The sequence below is a fragment of the Aplysia californica genome, unplaced genomic scaffold, assembly GCF_000002075.1.
Source record: "Aplysia californica isolate F4 #8 unplaced genomic scaffold, AplCal3.0 scaffold00140, whole genome shotgun sequence".
Taxonomy (NCBI): Eukaryota; Metazoa; Mollusca; class Gastropoda; order Aplysiida; family Aplysiidae; genus Aplysia; species Aplysia californica.
The window spans coordinates 675,159-680,712 of NW_004797410.1; positions in this window are offsets into that span (position 1 = coordinate 675,159).

Here is a 5,554-nt window from a genome sequence, read left to right on the forward strand (position 1 = left end):
TAGGGGAGGGGGGGGGGGTAGGGGCTTGAGTCAGAGGTGAACTATTGAAACTCGATTACTCATTTTTATTTTGGTGGGGGGTCTTTGGAAGCATATTTTTTAAACACTAGCCCTGAAACAGGACACTGCATTGCGTAGTCTAACAATAGCATGCTACAATTTCACTTTGTTATATAGCTATAACGTTCAGTGCCGATCTGCATGCATTTCCTTGTACAAAGCAAATATCTTTACGGCTATCAGTAGAAGGATTTTTTTCTTTCTTTCTTTAACAGAATATATTTTTTAAAAGATATTTTATAAAGCAAAACACATAATTCCGAAAACAAGATGATAATATGCATTCCTAAGGTGAGTCAAACTGCAAGTTTGTAGTTGTCATTTTTGTGTAAATGTTTTTGTGCACACATCGATACAATTTAGGTCAGTTATGAGGCGGGCTTCGACCCTCCCTGTCAGGGCCAACCCGGACCTAGAGGGATATAACTTTCCAGTAGAACCCCCCCCCCCCAAACAAACCAGGATACTTCATAAAAATACTCCCAACACGGAAATTAAACAGAGGTCTACTGCTTAAGACGGCAAAGCGCCTAGCTGCTATACTACCTGCACAGGTCTAACTGACAGGAAAGCACAACGAGAGCTGTGAGGAAAATTATTATGTTTTATTGTTTGGGTTACGGTTACTCGGACCGGAATCTGTGATATAGCGGTCTGGGTCTCTTCAATGTTGTATACAGAAAACATGGGTTCATTTCCAAGTGGAGTCGTTATTTCATCGAGCGTCCCAGCTATTTTAGAGACAAAAACACAGCCAATACATTTCAGCCAAGTGAGTGGTGACCAATGAAAACCTTAACAAACAGCTCAAGCTCAGAGAAAGCTTCGATTGGGTTACTAACTACACTCGTCGGGTTCAAAACTTCCGAATGGTATTTATTAACTTAAAAAAAAATAATTGTTTGTTTATTCAACTTTGCTTGTACGTATTCATTTGTTATGCTTTTTATTTATGTGTTTATGCTATTGGTTGTACAAGCAATAGTGGCACCAGATCAGCAACACGGAATGCTTATAAGAAAATTTACAAATTCTAATAAATCATCACCCCCACCCCCCATCCCACACACACAACACAACAAACAAAAAAAAAAACAAACAAACAACTGGAGTCCATTCCATTATCACTTTTAGGTTGAGATGAAGAGTGATGATGATGAGGAGGTAGTGGAAATGACGATGGAGGCTGAGGAAAAAAGGGATAGACGGACATACAGATAGCATATCAGACAGACAGAGGCAGGAACAGATAGACACCGACAGAAAGGGAAACGGGGTTGCAGTGACAGAAGCTAATTGCGTGGGGGAGGATTGGGAAAATAAGAGAGAGAAAAAGAGAGAGAGAGAGAGAGAGAGAGAGAGAGAGAGAGAGAGAGAGAGAGAGAGAGAGAGAGAGAGAGAGAGAGAGAGAGAGAGAGAGAGGGGGGGGGGGGTTACACCTCTCTCGGCTTCGTAACTTCAGATCTGTGAAATGCTTACATGTCCCAGCAGGCATGCAGTTTTCCATGTTGAGCTCTGGGGAAATCAAGGTGGGGTGGAGTGGGGTGGGATGGGTAATAATCTTTTCAAATCTGTGCAGCCTTGTGTCACATTTTAATGTATCTTTTTAATAGGGCCAAGTAGCAATTTTAAACTAATTACAGCGTCAATAATGTGTTAAGTAATGATACCCAGACTCCGTTTTCGGTGATGTTAACAGAGAAAGAAACAACCCCCCAAAAAACCCTCGGCCTTCGCCAAAAATTGTTGAGGGTAATCACTACATGTCACAAACGGAAAGTGCTAGAAAGCTGTACCTTAAAACCCCCCACTCAAGAACAGAAATGTTGAGGCAATTTTTCCAGCGCTTTCAGCCATTATCTGCTGTATCATTTGCTCGCTGTAGACTCTCTGTATAACGAGCAGCCGGCTTCTTGAACGCTTTATTTTTCCCCTGCTTAGTTTGGTGAATAGCCGGTGAAAGCAGGGCCCTCTCCATTCCCTAAAAGGAAGTCCTTAAACTTTTGCCCTTCATTCAGGTTTTTAACAAACCCATGTCATGTTCTTCAAGAGCATGAAGCTTAACGCTATGTCTCGGGGTAAATAGATTTGAATGCGTGTTCAGGAACATCGAAAAATGATTTGTGCCACGTTAGAGACATCAATGGAGCTAGTTAATGAAATAATTTCATGTGCTAGAACCTGTACAGAAAATGTTTGAGCTAATCGTGATGAATGGGGTTCGGTTAGGAGCAGGAGCAAATCCTTGAAGGATCATGTACACAAAAGCTGACACTGGTCGCTCAACCTGCCCAAAGAGACGCGCGTCAAGCGAAACAGAGGCAGAGAAATAACGACTTTGTTAAAATCTCAAAGATGTTGATGATTTCGTCTAAAAGCTTCTTCAAGGCATTCAGGAGAGAAAGGTTGCAACAGACAGCCATGTCGTTGTTTTTCATGCCTAATTAATTTCATTAAAAAGGGCGTCTACTACTTGAAGCAAATGTTTATAGAAAGTTAATTAGGAAAAATATTTAAGTGGCCTCTTGCAGATATTCCTTGCTTGTAATAATGACCTTTTCTAATTCTATGTAAGAGTAATTTCTCTGATGCATTTAGTTAGCAAGAAAACAGAGTGTCTTACAGAGCCCAGGGCACGCCTCCTCTGTGGCAATGGGTATGCGGGCACATGGTTCCCAAAACTCTTACTGCCCTGATCGACACAAGAAATAAGACAAAGGGGACAGAATGTTGAAAAAAAAATTGTGCTTTAAAAAAAAACTGGATGTTACAAAGTGTGAACCAGTTGTACCCGTTCAATAGAATTCCTTTATTTTTTGTATTTCTGTTGCTGGATTTAGATTTTGATAAGGCCCTTGCGTCTCTTTCAACACTATAATTTTGTAAGGGAGGTCTCAATGTAACCACCCACGTCCCATATGACAAAACAAAGTAAGGAAGAGAGAAATGAACATTCGAAAACAACCCGAGATCAAGAAAGTATCGAAAGGGATTCGAATCTGGCTAACCCACCTCGGAGTTAAGCAATATGACACCTGTATGGAATTCAATGTCCCTACAAAATAATAGTTTCTCCAATGCGTATTAGACACCTACCAGACTGTCTTGGTGAGGTTGCTAAAACACCTGGTTCGCGTGTCCTTTCACCCGCATCGAGTTTGCTCCGAGTTTGTAGTCTACATCTCAGTTAACACCAAGCATCCTTGTATAACATTCTTTTTTTTCAACGTCTTGCTCTTAACTGCCAGCTGCTGTTGCCTTTTTCTTTCTATCTAATGCTCTTCACTTTTCTTTCTCTTGTAGAGCTTAGAAGGATATAATTATAGAGTAAGGTGACAAGTGAAATTACAGAAAAAAGGCTCATGCTCCAGTAGCTACGAGAAATCAGAACCTAAGTGAATGTGACTATTCTCACAATTATGCACAGGGAAAACATTGGATCTCGCTGAAGTCAGCTGCAAGTAATTTTGTAATCATTATGGGGCAGAATAATAAGTGCTCCCCTCCCCCACCCCTTTCCGTAAATAATGGAAGGTGGTATGATGCCAGTCAAAACGTAACGCCCCAGGCCCAGAGAGATAAAATTCCCTACGAAATGTATAATGCTGAAGAGAGAACATTCGTTAGAATCTATTAGTTTGAAAGTTTGTTGAATTGTATGAGCTATTGTTGTTGTTGTTGTAGTTGTTGTTGTTGTTGTTGTTGTTGTTGTTGCTGTTGTTGTTGTTGTTTTTGTTATTGTTGTTGTTACTGTTGTTTTTTTTGTTGAAATTGCAGTAGTTATTGTTGCTGCTGCTGATCTTCGAATTGTGTGTGATATCTGATTTCGATCCAGGTGGTCTGACTTCTATTTGCAGTTTCCCTGAAGTCACTCACGGAGAATTAAGATCTATTTATTATTATAGAGTATAATTAAAACCTATTTATAATGACAGGTATTGTTTTCTTATTTAATAGATGTATTTATTTATTTATTTTGATTTTTCTTGGACTATCATTAATACTGTCCTTAATTGTGTTATCGATAAGAATGTGATCCTTTCGGACGGTAACGTGAATGATAACAATATGGGGGGGGGGGGGGGGGTTGAGGAGGGGGTGTGAGAAGAAAAGGAAAGGGGGGGGGGGCAATTACTGCGAATTATAGGCGATTTCCAGATTGAGAACCATAGATACAGGGTGCATGGAAGAGGATGCAAATTGTTATAAAAGAATATTAATCCACAGACAGGAAAAGCCTGAGGCTAAAACAGCGCCTAGACACGGATGGCTGGTGCCTCTATAAATAAATTTAATTATTGATTGTCACGGTCAAGGTATTGTTCTCAAGGGTATCTCAAATATGGTTGATTGAGAAATCTGTCAAAGTATTCTATTACTTTGCATATGCAAAGAAGGTGGGAAGAGAGAATTAGAAGGAAAGGTGGAAGAAAAGAAATATTCGACAGGGGAGAAAAAGACGAAGGTGAATCAAGTTAAAGAAATCCCAATGATCGCAAAGGCATACACATAATATAATTGAAAAAAGGAAATACAAATGGTATTTCGAAAATATCCAGCATGAGTTGAAACAGACCTACTATATATTATGCTCTTTGGTATTTGGGAGAAAAAATCCTTTGAAACTTGCCAAATATATATTATTTTATTTACAACAAACCTTTCCTCGCTTGATGTTTCATTTACGTCTCAATAACTTATGAAAAATTATAGCTGACAACAGGAAATCGCAGTTTTACGTCGAGTTAACCGTGCACATTTATCTTGCACTATTTTACCCATGAACACACTTGTACCTGGGTGCTTTTCGTTTACGCCCCAGTCGCCGTCACAATTTCTTTCAAGTAAAATAGCAACAGGGTTCGGAGGAGATACACAGAGATAATGATGTGGGAGGGATGCCCGAACTGGGATATCAAAGGAAACACCCAAATAATGACAACTTACTTCAGGGGTATCACATTTCCCTGTTTTGTGAGATCTGTCTTTTGTTCATGTCAATGTAACAAGTCGACAACGTTAGAAGCCCCCAAAGAACTTGGAAATATCTTTATGGCCGCGATATGTTCGTTCGTCCAAACTCCGGGTTTATGCCTTAATAGTTTGTTAGCGTGGCTTCTGCTCGACGTGTGTGCTCGTTTGCTAATGTGGCGCCTATAATAAGGGCTGTCGACCAGCGTCTTATTCAGCAATGTTTAGGCTTGGAAGTAAAAGATAGCAATTTTCTGGAAATAAAATGTTTTTGCAAATGCACCGGATTTACCCATTTTATACATATGAAGGATCTTTATTTGATGTTTCCTGTTTGTACACTCTACGCATTCCTCAACAAAAACTATCTTTAAAAAGGTACCGTAAATATAAGAAAATGAATTTGCAGATGAATAAACAACACCCCCGCCCCCCCCATCCTATAATGAATATACATAAACACACTCACTCACACACACATACACACACAGACACACACACACACACACACACACACACACAC